The sequence below is a fragment of the Schistocerca serialis genome, chromosome 6, assembly GCF_023864345.2.
Source record: "Schistocerca serialis cubense isolate TAMUIC-IGC-003099 chromosome 6, iqSchSeri2.2, whole genome shotgun sequence".
Lineage (NCBI taxonomy): Eukaryota > Metazoa > Arthropoda > Insecta > Orthoptera > Acrididae > Schistocerca > Schistocerca serialis.
In genome coordinates, this window is record NC_064643.1 from 43,463,916 (window position 1) to 43,482,154 (window position 18,239).

Consider the following 18,239-nt stretch of genomic DNA (forward strand, 5'->3'; position numbering starts at 1 on the left):
TTCACATTGACGATGGAACACAGAAATGGCATCGGAATTAAATAGAAATGGCACAATGCCGCCTTAAGTACAAGAATAGAGAGTCTTCTTACAGTCGGTGCTTTGAGCATTCCCTGCGAGACCAGTACTAGTTTCCGATACACCACTGCAGTTTCAATGAATTCCTTCGACATACACATTGACGATGAAACACTGAAATTACATTGGAATTAAATACAAAAGGCACAATGCCACCATAAGTGCAAGAATAGAGACTCTTCTTACAGTCGGTGCTTTGAGCATTCCCTGCGAGACCAGTACTAGTTTCCGTAACACCACTGCAGGTTCAATGTATTCCTTAGACATACACATTGACGATGAAACACTGAAATTACATCAGAATTAAATACAAAAGGAACAATGCCGCCTTAACGGAAAGATGAGTGAGACTTCTTAGAGTCTGTGCTTTGATCCTTTCCTGTGAGACCAGTATTAGTTTCCGATACACCACTGCATGTTCAATGTATTCCTTGGACCTTCGCATTGTCGATGAAACACAGAGGTCGAATCGGAACTAAATACAAAAGGCACAATGCCACAATAAGTACAAGAATAGAGACTCTTCTTACAGTCGGTGCTTTGAGCATTCCCTGTGAGACCAGTATTAGTTTCTGATACAGCACTGCAGGTTCAATGTATTCCTTGGACATACGCATTGACGATGAAAGACAGAAATCGCATCGGAATTAAAAACAAAAGGCACAATGCCGCCTTCCATACAAGAATAGAGACTCTTCTTACAGTCGGTGCTTTGAGCATTCCCTGTGAGACCAGTATTAGTTTCCGATACACCACTCTAGGTTCAATGTATTCCTTGGACTTACTCATTGAAGATGAAACACTGAAATTACATCAGAATTAAATACAAAAGGAACAATGCCGCCTTAACGGCAAGATGAGTGAGACTTCTTAGAGTCTGTGCTTTGATCCTTTCCTGTGAGACCATTATTAGTTTCCGATACACCACTGCAGGTTCAATGTATTCCTTGGACCTTCGCATTGACGATGAAACACAGAGATCGAATCGGAACTAAATACAAAAGGCACAATGCCGCAATAAGTACAAGAATAGAGACTCTTCTTACAGTCGGTGCTTTGAGCATTCCCTGTGAGACCAGTATTAGTTTCTGATACAGCACTGCAGGTTCAATGTATTCCTAGGACATACGAATTGACGATGAAAGACAGAAATCGCATCGGAATTAAAAACAAAAGGCACAATGCCGCCTTACGTACAAGAATAGAGACTCTTCTTACAGTCGGTGCTTTGAGCGTTTCCTGTGAGACCAGTATTAGTTTCCGATACACCACTGCAGGTACAATGTATTCCTTGTACCTTCACATTGACGATGAAACACAGAAATCGCATCGGACTTAAATACAAAAGGCAGAATGCCGCCTTAAGTACAAGAATAGAGACTCTTCTTACAGTCGGTGCTTTGAGCATTCCCTGTGAGACCAGTATTAGTTTCTGATACAGCACTGCAGGTTCAATGTATTCCTTGGACATACGCATTGACGATGAAAGACAGAAATCGCATCAGAATTGAAAACAAAAGGCACAATGCCGCCTTACGTACAAGAATAGAGACTCTTCTTACAGTCGGTGCTTTGAGCATTCCCTGTGAGACCAGTATTAGTTTCCGATACGCCACTACAGGTTCAATGTATTCCTTGGACATACTCAATGACGAAGAGACACTGAAATTACATCGGAATTAATTACAAAAGGAACAATGCCGCCTTAACTGCAAGATGAGTGAGACTTCTTAGAGTCTGTGCTTTGATCCTTTCCTGTGAGACCGGTATTAGTTTCCGATACACCACTGCAGGTTCAATGTATGCCTTGGACTTTCGCATTGACGATGAAACACAGAAATCGCATCGGAACTAAATACAAAATGCACAATGCCGCAATAAGTACAAGAATAGAGACTCTTCTTACAGTCGGTGCTTTGAGCATTCCCTGTGAGACCAGTATTAGTTTCCGATACACCACTGCAGGTACAATGTATTCCTTGTACCTTCACATTGACGATGAAACACAGAAATCGCATTGGACTTAAATACAAAAGGCACAATGACGCCTTAAGTACAAGAATAGAGACTCTTCTTACAGTCGGTGCTTTGAGCATTCCCTGTGAGACCAGTATTAGTTTCTGATACAGCACTGCAGGTTCAATGTATTCCTTGGACATACGCATTGACGATGAAAGACAGAAATCGCATCAGAATTAAAAACAAAAGGCACAATGCCGCCTTACGTACAAGAATAGAGACTCTTCTTACAGTCGGTGCTTTGAGCATTCCCTGTGAGACCAGTATCAGTTTCCGATACACCACTACAGGTTCAATGTATTCCTTGGACGTACTCAAAGACGATGAAACACTGAAATTACATCGGAATTAAATACAAAAGGAACAATGCCGCCTTAACTGCAAGATGAGTGAGACTTCTTAGAGTCTGTGCTTTGATCCTTTCCTGTGAGACCGGTATTAGTTTCCGATACACCACTGCAGGTTCAATGTATTCACTGGACCTTCGCATTGACGATGAAACACAGAAATCGCATCGGAACTAAATACAAAATGCACAATGCCGCAATAAGTACAAGAATAGAGACTCTTCTTACAGTCGGTGCTTTGAGCATTCCCTGTGAGACCAGTATTAGTTTCCGATACACCACTGCAGGTTCAATGAATTCCTTTGACTTACTCATTGACGATGAAACACTGAAATTACATCGGAATTAAATACAAAAGACACAATGCCGCCATAAGTGCAAGAATAGAGACTCTTCTTACATTCGGTGCTTTGAGCTCTCCCTGTGAGACCAGTATTAGTTTCCGATACACCACTCCAGGTTCTATGTATTCCTTGGACATATTCATTGACGAAGAAACACTGAAACAACATTTGAACTAAATACAAAAGGAACAATGCCGCCTTAACGGCAAGATGAGTAAGACTTCTTAGAGTCAGTGCTTTGATCTTTTCCTGTGAGACCAGTAATAGTTTCCGATACACCACTGCAGGTTCAATGTATTCCTTGGACCTTCGCATTGACGATGAAACACAAAAATCGAATCGGAACTAAATACAAAAGGCAGAATGCCGCAATAAGTACAAGAATAGAGACTCTTCTTACAGTCGGTGCTTTGATCATTCCCTGTGAGACCAGTATTAGTTTCCGATACACCACTGCAGGTTCAATGTATTCCTTAGACCTACACATTGACGATGAAACACTGAAATTAAATCGGAATTAAATACAAATGGCACAATGCCGCCATAAGTGCAAGAATAGAGACTCCTCTTACAGTCGGTGCTTTGAGCTTTCCCTGTGAGACCAGTATTAGTTTCCGATACACGACTGCAGGTACAATGTATTCCTTGTACCTTCACATTGACGATGAAATACAGAAATCGCATCGGAATTAAATTCAAAAGGCACAATGCCGCCTTAAGTACAAGAATAGAGACTCTTCTTACAGTCGGTGCTTTGAGCATTCCCTGTGAGACCAGTATTAGTTTCTGATACACCACTGCAGGTTCAATGTATTCCTTGGACATAAACATTGACGATGAAACACAGAAATCGCATTGGAATTACATACAAAAGGCACAATGCCGCCTTACGTACAAGAATAGAGATTCATCTTACAGTTGGTGCTTTGAGCATTCCGTGTGAGACCAGTATTAGTTTCCGATACACCACTCCTGGTTCTATGTATTCCTTGGACATACTCCTTGACGATGAAACACTGAATTTACATCGGAATTAAATACAAAAAGGACAATGCTGCCTTAACTGCAAGATGAGTGAGACTTGTTAGAGTCTGTGCATTGATCCTTTCCTGTGAGATTAGTATTAGTTTCCGATACACAACTGCAGATTCAATGTATTCCTTGGACCTTCGCATTGACGATGAAACTCGGAAATGGCATCGGAACTAAATACAAAATGCACAATGCCGCAATAAGTACAAGAATAGAGACTCTTCTTACAGTGGGTGCTTCGAGCATTCCCTGTGAGACCAGTATTAGTTTCCGATACACCACTGCAGGTTCAATGTATTCCTTAGACATAACCATTGATGATGAAACACTGAAATTGCATCGGAAATAAAGACAAATGGCACAATGCCGCCATAAGTGCAAGAATAGAGACTCCTCTTACAGTCGGTGCTTTGAGCATTCCCTGTGAGACCAGTATTAGTTTCCGATACACCACTGCAGGTACAATGTATTCCTTGTACCTTCACATTGACGATGAAATACAGAAATCGCATCGGAATTAAATATAAAAGGCACAATGCCGCCTTAAGTACAAGAATAGAGACTCTTATTACAGTCGGTGCTTTGAGCATTCCCTGTGAGACCAGTATTAGTTTCTGATACACCACTGCAGGTTCAATATATTCCTTGGACATAAACATTGACGATAAAACACAGAAATCGCATCGGAATTAAATACAAAAGGCACAATGCCGCCTTACGTACAAGAATAGAGACTCTTCTTACAGTCGGTGCTTTGAGCATTCCCTGTGAGACCAGTATTAGTTTCCGATACACCACTCCAGGTTCTATGTATTCCGTGGACATACTCCTTGACGATGAAACACTGAAATTACATCGGAATTAAATACAAAAGGAACAATGCCGCCTTAACTGCAAGATAAGTGAGACTTGTTAGAGTCTGTGCTTTGATCTTTTCCTGTGAGACTAGTATTAGTTTCCGATACACCACTGCAGGTTCAATGTATTCCTTGGACCTTCGCATTGACGATGAAACACAGAAATCGCATCGGAACTAAATACAAAATGCACAATGCCGCAATGAGTACAAGAATAGAGACTCTTCTTACAGTCGGTGCTTTGAGCATTCCCTGTGAGACCAGTATTTGTTTCCGATACACCATTCCAGGTTCAATGTATTCCTTGGACATACTCATTGACGATGAAACACTGAAATTACATCGGAATTAAATAGAAAAGGAACAATGCCGATATAACTGCAAGGTGAGTGAGACTTCTTAGTGTCTGTGCTTTGATCCTTTCCTGTGAGACCAGTATTAGTTTCCGATACACCACTCCTTGTTCAATGTATTCCTTGGACATACTCATTGACGATGAAACACTGAAATTACATCGGAATTAAATACGAAAGGTAAAGTGGACTGTCAAAGCAGCCAGTCCTCAGTGACGGGTAGCCGAAAGAAAGGCACGCGGATACACACGCGCCGACGGGCGTCAAGTACTGGAACAGGCTACGTAATTAATGCTATGAAGAAAAGTACGTAGCTGGATTAATACTTATCTTTAATCAATCATTGTGGTACATCGCTCTTGACGATACACAGGAGACTTTAATTACAATCACTGTAAGGCTAATGGCGCCTTGCTTGTTCGTAGCCATTAACTTAGCTGAAGGCTATTCTGTCTCTCGGCTAATGAGAGTGAAAGGCTTCGTACATCTAGTCGCTAGCTAGGTCGTCCGTCCAACTGGGGCGAGTTCTTGTTCGTAACACGAGACCTGCCTTGTGGTGGCGCTAGGTCTGTGATCACACAGCGGCGACACGCGGGTCCGACATGTACTAAATGGACCGCGGCCGATTTAAACTACCACCTAGCAAGTGTGGTGTCTGGCGGTGACACCACTAAAGGAACAATGCCGCCTTAACTGCAAGAAGAGTGAGACTTCTTAGAGTCTGTGCTTTGATCCTTTCCTGTGAGACCAGTATTAGTTTCCGATACACCACTGCAGGTTCAATGTATTCCTTGGACCTTCGCATTGACGATGAAACACAGAAATCGCATCGGAACTAAATACAAAAGCACAATGCCGCAATAAGAACAAGAATAGAGATTCTTCTTACAGTTTGTGCTTTGAGCATTCCCTGTGGGACCAGTATTAGTTTCCGATATGCCACTGCAGGTTCAATGTATTCCTTAGACATACACATTGACGATGAAACACTGAAATTACATCGGTATTAAATACAAAATCCAAAATGCAGCCATAAGTGCAAGAATGGAGACTCTTCTTCCAGTCGGTGCTTTGAGCATTCCCTGTGAGACCAGTATTAGTTTTTCGATGCACCACAGCAGGTACAATGTATTCCATGGACCTTCACATTGACGATGAAACACAGAAATCGCATCGGCATTAAATACAAAAGGCCCAACGCCGCTTTACGTACAAGAATAGAGACTCTTCTTACAGGCGGTGCTTTGAGCATTCCCTGTGAAACCAGTATTAGTTTCCGATACACCACTCCAGGTTCAATGTATTCCTTGGACATACAGATTGACGATGAAACACAGAAATCGCATCGGAATTAAATACAAAAGGCCCAATGCCGCTTTACGTACAAGAATAGAGACTCTTCTTACAGTCGGTGCCTTGAGCATTCCCTGTGAAACCAGTATTAGTTTCCGATACACCACTCCAGGTTCAATGTATTCCTTGGACATTCGCATTGACGATGAAACACAGAAATCGCATCGGAACTAAATACAAAATGCACAATGCCGCAATAAGTACAAGAATTGAGACTCTTCTTACAGTCGGTGCTTTGAGCATTGCCTGTGAGACAAGTATTAGTTTCCGATACACCACTGCAGGTTCAATGAATTCCTTAGACTTACACATTGACGATGAAACACTGAAATTACATCGGAATTAAATACAAAAGGCACAATGCCGCCATAAGTGCAAGAATAGAGACTCTTCTTACAGTCGGTGCTTTGAGCTCTCCCTGTGAGACCAGTATTAGTTTCCGATACACCACTCCAGGTTCTATGTATTCCTTGGACATACTCATTGACGAAAAAACACTGAAATAACATCGGAATTAAATACAAAAGGTACAATGCCACCTTAACGGCAAGATGAGTAAGACTTCTTAGAGTCTGTGCTTTGATCCTTTCCTGTTAGACCAGTATTAGTTTCCGATACACCACTGCAGGTTCAATGTATTCCTTGGACCTTCGCATTGACGATGAAACACAGAAATCGAATCGGAACTAAATACAAAACGCAGAATGCCGCAATAAGTACAAGAATAGAGACTCTTCTTACAGTCGGTGCTTTCATCATTCCCTGTGAGACCAGTATTAGTTTCCGATACACCAGTGCAGCTTCAATGTATTCCTTAGACCTACACATTGACGATGAAACACTGAAATTACATCGGAATTAAATACAAATGGCACAATGCCGCCATAAGTGCAAGAGTAGAGACTCTTCTTACAGTCGGTGCTTTGAGCTTTCCCTGTGAGACCAGTATTAGTTTCCGATACACGACTGCAGGTACAATGTATTCCTTGTACCTTCACATTGACGATGAAATACAGAAATTGCATCGGAATTAAATACAAAAGGCACAATGCCGCCTTAAGTACAAGAATAGAGACTCTTCTTACAGTCGGTGCTTTGTGCATTCCCTGTGAGACCAGTATTAGTTTCTGATACACCACTGCAGGTTCAATGTATTCCTTGGACATAAACATTGACGATGAAACACAGAAATCGCATCGGACTTACATACAAAAGGCACAATGCCGCCTTACGTACAAGAATAGAGATTCTTCTTACAGTCGGTGTTTTGAGCATTCCGTGTGAGACCGGTATTAGTTTCCGATACACCACCCCAGGTTCTATGTATTCCTTGGACATACTCCTTGACGATGAAACACTGAATTTACATCGGAATTAAATACAAAAAGAACAATGCTGCCTTAACTGCAAGATGAGTGAGACTTGTTAGAGTCTGTGCTTTGATCCTTTCCTGTGAGATTAGTATTAGTTTCCGATACACCACTGCAGATTCAATGTATTCCTTGGACCTTCGCATTGACGATGAAACTCGGAAATCGCATCGGAACTAAATACAAAATGCACAATGCCGCAATAAGTACAAGAATAGAGACTCTTCTTACAGTCGGTGCTTTGAGCATTCCCTGTGAGACCAGTATTAGTTTCCGATACACCACTGCAGGTTCAATGTATTCCTTAGACATAACCATTGATGATGAAACACTGAAATTACATTGGAAATGAATACAAATGGCACAATGCCGCCATAAGTGCAAGAATAGAGACTCCTCTTACAGTCGGTGCTTTGAGCATTCCCTGTGAGACCAGTATTAGTTTCCGATACACCACTGCAGGTTCAATGAATTCCTTAGACATACACATTGACGATGAAACACTGAAATTACATCGGAATTAAATACAAAATGCACAATGCCGCCAAAAGTGCAAGAATAGAGACTCTTCTTACAGTCGGTGCATTGAGCTTTCCCTGTGAGACCAGTATTAGTTTCCGATACACCACCGCAGGTTCAATGCATTCCTTGGACATACACATTGACGATGAAACACAGAAATCGCATCGGAATTAAATACAAAAGGCACAATGCCGCCTTACGTACAAGAATAGAGACTCTTCTTACAGTCGGTGCTTTGAGCATTCCCTGTGAGACCAGTATTTGTTTGCGATACACCATTCCAGGTTCAATGTATTCCTTGGACATACTCATTGACGATGAAACACTGAAATTACATCGTAATTAAATAGAAAAGGAACAATGCCGATGTAACTGCAAGGTGAGTGAGACTTCTTAGTGTCTGTGCTTTGATCCTTTCCTGTGAGACCAGTATTAGTTTCCGATACACCATTCCTTGTTCAATGTATTCCTTGGACATACTCATTGACGATGAAACACTGAAATTACGTCGGAATTAAATACGAAAGGTAAAGTGGACTGTCAAAGCAGCCAGTCCTCAGTGACGGGTAGCCGAAAGAAAGGCACGTGGATACACACACGCCGACGGGCGTCAAGTACTGGAACAGGCTACGTATTTAATGCTATGAAGAAAAGTACGTAGCTGGATTAATACTTATCTTTAATCAATCATTGTGGTACATCGCTCTTGACGATACACAGGAGACTTTAATTACAATCACTGTAAGGCTAATGGCGCCTTGCTAGTTCGTAGCCATTAACTTGGCTGAAGGCTATTCTGTCTCTCGGCTAATGAGAGTGAAAGGCTTCGTACATCTAGTCGCTAGCTAGGTCGTCCGTCCAACTGGTTCGAGATCTTGTTCGTAACACGAGACCTGCCTTCTGGTGGCGCTAGGTCTGTGATCACACAGTGGCCACACGCGGGTCCGACATGTACTAAATGGACCGCGGCCGATTTAAACTACCACCTAGCAAGTGTGGTGTCTCGCGGTGACACCACTAAAGGAACAATGCCGCCTTAACTGCAAGAAGAGTGAGACTTCTTAGAGTCTGTGCTTTGATCCTTTCCTGTGAGACCAGTATTAGTTTCCGATACACCACTGCAGGTTCAATTTATTCCTTGGACCTTCGCATTGACGATGAAACACAGAAATCGCATCGGAACTAAATACAAAAGCACACTGCCGCTTTACGTACAAGAATAGAGACTCTTCTTACAGGCGGTGCTTTGAGCATTCCCTGTGAAACCAGTATTAGTTTCCGATACACCACTCCAGGTTCAATGTATTCCTTGGACATACAGATTGACGATGAAACATAGAAATCGCATCGGAATTAAATACAAAAGGCCCAATGCCGCTTTACGTACAAGAATAGAGACTCTTCTTACAGTCGGTGCTTTGACCAATCCCTGTGAAACCAGTATTAGTTTCCGATACACCACTCCAGGTTCAATGTATTCCTTGGACATTCGCATTGACGATGAAACACAGAAATCGCATCGAAAATAAATACAAAATGCACAATACCGCAATAAGTACAAGAATAGAGACTCTTCTTACAGTCGGTGCTTTGAGCGTTCCCTGTGAGACCAGTATTAGTTTCCGATACACCACTGCAGGTTCAATGAATTCCTGAGACATACACATTGACCATGAAACACTGAAATTACATCGGAATTAAATACAAAAGGCACAATGCTGCCATAAGTGCAAGAATAGAGACTCTTATTACAGTCGGTGCTTTGAGCATTCCCTGTGAGACCAGTATTAGTTTCCGATACACCACCGCAGGTTCAATGCATTCCTTGGACATACACATTGACGATGAAACACAGAAATCGCGTCGGAATTAAATACAAAAGGCACAATGCCGCCTTACGTACAAGAATAGAGACTCTTCTTACAGTCGGTGCTTTGAGCATTCCCTGTGGGACCAGTATTAGTTTCCGATACACCACTCCAGGTTCAATGTATTCCTTGGACATACTCATTGACGATGAAACACTGAAATTACATCGGAATTAAATACGAAAGGTGAAGTGGACTGACTAGGCAGCCAGTCCACAGTGACGGGTAGCCGAAAGAAAGGCACGCGTACACACACACGCCGACGGGCGTCAAGTACTGGAACAGGCCACGTAATTAATGCTATGTGGAAAAGTACGTAGCTGGATTAATACTTATCTTTAATCAATCATTGTGGTACATTGCTCTTGACGATACACAGGAGACTTTAATTACAATCACTGTAAGGCTAATGGCGCCTTGCTAGTTCTTAGCCATTAACTTAGCTGAGGGCTATTCTGTCTCTCGGCTAATGAGTGTGAAAGGCTTCGTACATCTAGTCGCTAGCTAGGTCGTCCGTCCAACTGGGGCGAGTGCTTGTTCGTATCACGAGACCTGCCTTGTGGTGGCGCTAGGTCTGTGATCACACAGTGGCGACATGCGGGTCCGACATGTACTAAATGGACCGCGGCCGATTTAAACTACCACCTAGCAAGTGTGGTGTCTGGCGGTGACACCACAAAAGGAACAATGCCGCCTTAACTGCAAGATGAGGGAGACTTCTTAGAGTCTGTGCTTTGATCCTTTCCTGTGAGACCAGTATTAGTTTCCGATACACCACTGCAGGTTCAATGTATTCCTTGGACCTTCGCATTGACGATGAAAGACAGAAATCGCATCGGAACTAAATACAAAAGGCACAATGCCGCAATAAGTATAAGAATCGAGACTCTCCTTACAGTCGGTGCTTAGAGCATTCCCTGTGAGTCCAGTATTAGTTTCCGATACACCACTTCAGCTTCAATGTATTTCTTAGACATACACATTGACGATGAAACACTGAAATTACATCGAAATTAAATACAAAAGGAACAATGCCGCCATAAGTGCAAGAATGGAGACTCTTCTTACAGTCGGTGCTTTGAGCATTCCCTGCGAGACCAGTATTAGTTTCCGATACACCACTGCAGGTACAATGTATTCCTTGGACCTTCACATTGACGATGAAACACAGACATGGCATCGGAATTAAATACAAATGGCACAATGCCGCCTTAAGTACAAGAATAGAGAGTCTACTTACAGTCGGCACTTTGAGCATTCCCTGTGAGACCAGTATTAGTTTCCGATACACCACTGCAGGTTAAATGTTTTCCTTGGACCTTCACATTGATGATGAAAAACAGAAATCGCGTTGGAATTAAATACAAAAGGCACAATGCCGCTTTAAGTACAAGAATAGAGTCTCTTTTTACAGTCGGTGATTTGAGCATTCCCTGTGAGACCAGTATTAGTTTCCGATACACCACTGCAGGTTCAATATATTCCTTAGACATACACATTGACGATGAAACACAGTAATTGCATCGGATTTTAATACAAATGGCACAATGCCGCCTTAAGTTCAAGAATAGAGACTCTTCTTACAGTCGGTGCTTTGAGCATTCCTTTTGAGACCAGTATTAGTTTCCGATACACCACTGCCGGTTCAATGTATTGCTTGGACATTCACATTGACGATGAAACACAGAAATCGCATCGGAATTTAAAAAAAAAGGCACAATGCCGCCTTACGTACAAGAATATAGACTCTTCTTACAGTCGGTGCTTTGAGCATTCCCTGTGAGACCGGTATTAGTTTCCAATACACCACTCCAGGTTCAATGTATTCCTTGGACATACTCATTGACGATGAAACACTGAAATTACATCGGAATTAAATACAAAAGGAACAATGCCGCATTAACTGCAAGATGAGTGAGACTTCTTGGAGTCTGTGCTTTGATCCTTTCCTGTGAGACCAGTATTAGTTTCCGATACACCACTGCAGGCTCAATGTATTCCTTAGACTTACACATTGACGTTGCAACACTGAAATTACTTCGGAAATAAATACAAAAGGCACAATGCCGCCATAAGTGCAAGAATAGAGACTCTCCTTCCAGTCGGTGCTTTGAGCATTCCCTGCGAGACCAGTATTAGTTTCCCATACACCACTGCAGGTACAATGTATTCCCTGGACCCTTACATTGACGATGAAACACAGAAATTGTATCGGAATTAAATAAAAATGGCACAATGCCGCCTGAAGTACAAGAATAGAGAGTCTTCTTACAGTCGGTGCTTTGAGCATCCCCTGTGAGACCAGTATTAGTTTCCCAAACACCACTGCAGGTTCAGTGTATTCCTTGGACCTTCACATTGACGATGAAATACAGAAATGGCTACGGAATTAAATACAAAAGGCACAATGCCGCCTTAAGTGCCAGAATAGAGACACTTCTTACAGTCGGTTCTTTGAGCATTCCCTGTGAGACCAGTATTAGCTTCCGATCCACCATTGCAGATTGCATGTATTCCTTGGACATACACATTGACGATGAAATACTGAAATGACATCGGAATTAAATACAAAAGGAACAATGCCGACTTAAGTACAAGAATAGATACTCTTCTTACAGTCGGTGCTTTGATCATTTCCTGTGAGACCAGTATTAGTTTGCGATACACCACTGCATGTTCAATGTATTGCTTGGACATACACATTGACGATGAAACACTGAAATTACATCGGAATTACATAAAAAAAGCACCAATCCGCCTTAAGTGCAAGAAAAGTGAGACTTCTTAGAGTATGTGCTTTGACGCTCTCAAGTGAGACCAGTATTAGTTCTCAGATACATCACACCTGGTTCAATGTATTCCTTCGACCTTCACATTGACGATGAAACACAGAAATCAAATCGGAATTAAATACAAAAGCCACAATGCCGCCATAAGTACAAAAATAGAGACTCTTCTTCCAGTCGATGCTTTGAGCATTCCCTGTGAGACCAGTATTAGTTTCCGATACACGACGGCAGGTTCAATGTATTCCTTGGACCTTCACATTGACGATTAAACACAGAAATCGCATCGGAATTAAATACAAAAGCAACAATGCCGCCTTAAGTACAAATATAGAGAGTCTTCTTACAGTCGGTGCTTTGAGCTTTCCCTGTGATACTAGTATTAGTTTCCAATACCTTAGTGCAGGTTCAGTGTATTCCTTGGACCTTCACATTGACGATGAAACACAGAAATCGCATCGGAATTAAATACAAAAGGCACAATGCCGCCATAAGTACAAGAATAGAGACCCTTCTTACAGTCGGGGCTTTGAGCATTCCCTGTGAGACCAGTATAAGTTTCCGAAACACCACTGCAATTTCATTGTATTCCTTGGACCTTCACATTGAGGATGAAGCACAGAAATCGCATCGGAATGAAATACAAAAGGAACAATGCCGCCTAAAGTACAAGAATAGAGACTCTTCTTACAGTTGGTGCTTCGAGCATAGCCTGTGAGACCAGTATTAGTTTCCGATACACCATTGCAGGTTCAATATATTCCTTGGATTTCACATTGACGATGAAACACAGAAATCGCATCGGAATTAAATACAAAAGGCACAATGCCGCCTTATGTACAAGAATACAGACTCTTCTTAAGTCGGTGCTTTGAGCATTCCCTGTGAGACCAGTATTAGCTTCCGATACAACACTGCAGGTTCAATGTATTCCTTCGACATACACATTGACGATGAAACACTGAAATTACATCGGAATTAAATACAAAAGGCACACTGCCGCCTTAAGTGCAAGAAGAGTGAGACTTCTTAGAGACTGTGCTTTGATCCTTTCCTGTGCGACCTGTATTAGTTTCCGATACACCACTGTAGGTTCAATGTGTTCCTTGCACCTTCACATTGACGAAGAAACACAGAAATCGCATCGGAATTAAATACAAAAGGCACAATGCCGCCAGAAGTACAAGAGTAGAGACTCTTCTTACAGTCGGTGCTTTGAACATTGCCTGTGAGACTAGTATTAGTTTCCGATACACCACTGCAGGTTCAATGTATTCCTTGGACCTTCAAATTGACGATGAAACACAGAAATGGCATCGGAATTAAATACAAAAGCCACAATCCCGCCTGAAGTACAAGAATAGAGACTTTTCTTACAGTCGGTGTTTTGAGCATTCCCTGTGGGACCAGTATTAGTTTCCGATACACCACTGCAGGTTCAATGTATTCCTCGGACATACACATTGACGATGAAACACTGAAATCACATCGGAATTAAATACAAAGGGCACAATGCCGCAATAAGTGCAAGAAGAGTGAGACTTCTTAGAGTCTGTATTTTGATCCTTTCCTGTGGACCTGTATTAGATTTAGATACGCCACTGCAGGTTCGATGTATTCCTTGGACCTTCAAATTGACGATGATACACAGAAATCGCATCGGAATTAAATACAAAAGGCACAATGCCGCCTTAAGTACAAGAATTGAGACTATTCTTACAGTCGGTGCTTTGAGCATTCCCTGTGAGACCAGTATTAGTTTCCGATACTCCCTTGCAGGTTCAATGTATTCTTTGGACCTTCACATAGACGATTAAACACAGAAATCGCATCGGAATGAAATACAAATGGCACAATGCCGAATTAAGAACAAGAATAGAGACTCTTCTTACAGTCGGTGCTTTGAGCATTCCCTGTGAGACCAGTATTAGTTTCCGCTACACGTCTGCAGGTTCAGTTTATTCCTTGGACCTTCACATTGACGATGAAACACTGAAATTACATCGGAATTATATACAAAGGCCACAATACCGCCATAAGTGCAAGAAGAGTGAGACTTCTTAGAAACTGTGTTTGATCCTTTCCTGTGCGACCCGTATTAGTTTTCGATACGCCACTGCAGGTTCAGTGTATTCCTTGGACCTTCAAATTGACGATGATACACAGAATTCGCAACGGAATTAAATACAAAAGTCACAATGCCGCCTTAAGTACAGGAATAGAGACTCTTCTTACTGTCGGTGCTTTGAGCATTCCCTGGGGGACCAGTATTAGTTTCCGATACACCACTGAAGGTACAGTGTATTCCTTGGACTTTCACATTGACGATGAAACACAGAAATCGCATCGGAATTAAATACAAAGCGCACAATGCCGCCTTAAGTACAAGAATAAACACTCGGTGCTTTGAGCATTCCCTGTGTGATCAGTATTAGTTTCCGATACAGCACTGCACGTTCAATGTATTCCTTGCAAATACCCATTGTCGATGAAGCACAGAAATCGCATCGGAATTAAATACAAAAGGCACAATGCCGCCATAAGTGCAAGAAGAGTGAGATTTCTTAGCGTCTGTGATTTGATCCTTTCCTGTGCGACCCGTATTAGATTCCGAAACGCCACTGCAGGTTCAATGTATTCCTTGGACCTTCACATTGACGATTAAACAGAGAAATCGCATCGGAATTAAATACAAAAGGCACAACGCCGCCTTAATTACAAGAATAGAGACTCTTCTTTCAGACGGTGCTTTGAGCATTCCCTGTGAGACCAGTATTAGTTTCCGATACACCACTAAAATTTCAGTGTATTCCTTGGACCTTCACATTGAGGATGAAGCACAGAAATCGCATCGGAATGAAATACAAAAGGAACAATGCCACCTTAAGGACAAGAATAGAGACTCTTCTTACAGTCGGTGTTTCAAGCATAGCCTGTGAGACCAGTATTAGTTTCCGATACACCATTGCAGGTTCAATGTATTCCTTGGATTTCCCATTGACGATGAAACACATAAATCGCATCGGAATTAAATACAAAAGGCACAATGCCGCCTTATGTACAAGAATAGAGACTCTTCTTAAGTCGGTGCTTTGAGCATTCCCTGTGAGACCAGTATTAGCATCCGATACAACACTGCAGGGTCAGTGTATTCCTTGGACATACACATTGACGATGAAACACTGAAATTACATAGGAATTACATAAAAAAGGCACAATTCCGCCTTAAGTGCAAGAAAAGTGAGACTTCTTAGAGTATGTGCTTTGACGCTATCAAGTGAGACCAGTATTAGTTCTCCGATACATCACACCTGGTTCGATGTATTCCTTCGACCTTTACATCGACGATGAAACACAGAAATCAAATCGGAATTAAATACAAAAGGCACAATGCCGACTTAAGTACAAGAATAGAGACTGTTCTTACAGTCGGTGATTTGAGCATTAACTGTGAGACCAGTATTAGTTTCCGAATCACCACTGCATGTTCAGTGTATTCCTTGGACCTTCACATTGCCGATGAAACACCAAAAACTCATCGGAATTTAATACAAAAGGCACAATGCCGCCTTATGTACAAGAATAGAGACTCTTCTTACAGTCGGTGCTTTGAGCATTCCCTGTGAGACCAGTATTAGTTTCCGATACACCACTGCAGGTCAAATGTATTCCTTGGACATACACATTGACGATGAAACACAGAAATTACATCAGCATTAAATACAAAAGGCACAATGCCGCCTTAAGTACAAATATAGAGACTCTTCTTACAGTCGGTGTTTTGAGCATTCCCTGTGAGACCAGTATTAGGTTCCAATACCTTAGTGCAGGTTCAGTGTATTCCTTGGACCTTCACATTTACGATTAAACACTGAGATTAAATCGAAATTAAATACAAAAACCACAATGCCGCCATAAGTACAAGAATAGACACCCTTGTTACAGTCGGGGCTTTGAGCATTCACTGTGAGACCAGTATTAGTTTCCGATACACCACTGCAATTTCAGTGTATTCCTTGGACCTTCACATAGAGGATGAAGCACAGAAATCGCATCGGAATAAAATACAAAAGGAACAATGCGGCCTTAAGTACAAGAATACAGACTCTTCTTACAGTCGGTGCTTCGAGCATAGCCTGTGAGACCAGTATTAGTTTCCGATACACCGTTGCAGGTTCAATGTATTCCTTGGATTTCACATTGACGATGAAACACAGAAATCGCATCGGAATTAAATACAAAAGGCACATTGCTGCCTTATGTACAAGAATAGAGCCTCTTCTTAAGTCGGTGCTTTGAGCACAACCCCTGTGAGACCAGTATTAGCTTCCGATACAACACTGCAGGATCAATGTATTCCTTGGACATACACATTGACGATGAAACAATGAAATTACATCGGAATTAAATAGAAAAGGCACAATGCCGAATTAACTGCAAGAAGAGTGAGACTTTTTGGAGTCTGTGTTTTGATCTTTCCTGTGGACCTGTATTAGTTTTCGATACGCCACTGCAGGTTCGATGTATTCCTTGGACTTTCAAATTGACGATGATACACAGAAATCGCATCGGAATTAAATACAAAAGGCACAATGCCGCCTTAAGAACAAGAATAGAGACTCTTCTTACAGTCGGTGCTTTGAGCAGTCCCTGTGAGACCAGTATTAGTTTCCGATACACCACTGCAGGTTCAATGTATTCCTTAGACCTTCACATTGACGATTAAATACAGAAATCGCATCGGAATTATATACAAAAGGCACAATGCCGCCTTAAGAACAAGAATAGAGACTCTTCTTACAGTCGGTGCTTTGAGCATTCCCTGTGAGACCAGTATTAGTTTCCGCTACACGTCTGCAGGTTCAGTTTATTCCTTGGACCTTCGCATTGACGATGAAACACTGAAATTACATCGGAATTATATACATAAGGCACAATGCCGCCAGAAGTGCAAGAGGAGTGAGACTTCTTAGAGGTTGTCTTTGATCCTTTCCTGTGCGACCCGTATTAGTTTTCGATACGCCACTGCAGGTTCAATGTATTCCTTGGACCTTCAAATTGACGATGATACACAGAATTCGCAACGGAATTAAATACAAAAGGCACAATGCCGCCTTAAGTACAAGAATAGAGACTCTTCTTACTGTCGGTGCTTTGAGCATTCCCTGTGGGACCAGTATTAGTTTTCGATACACCACTGCAGGTTCAGTGTATTCCTTGGACTTTCACATTGACGATGGAACACAGAAATCGCATCGCAATGAAATACAAAGGGCACAATGCCGCCTTAAGTACAAGAATAAACACTTG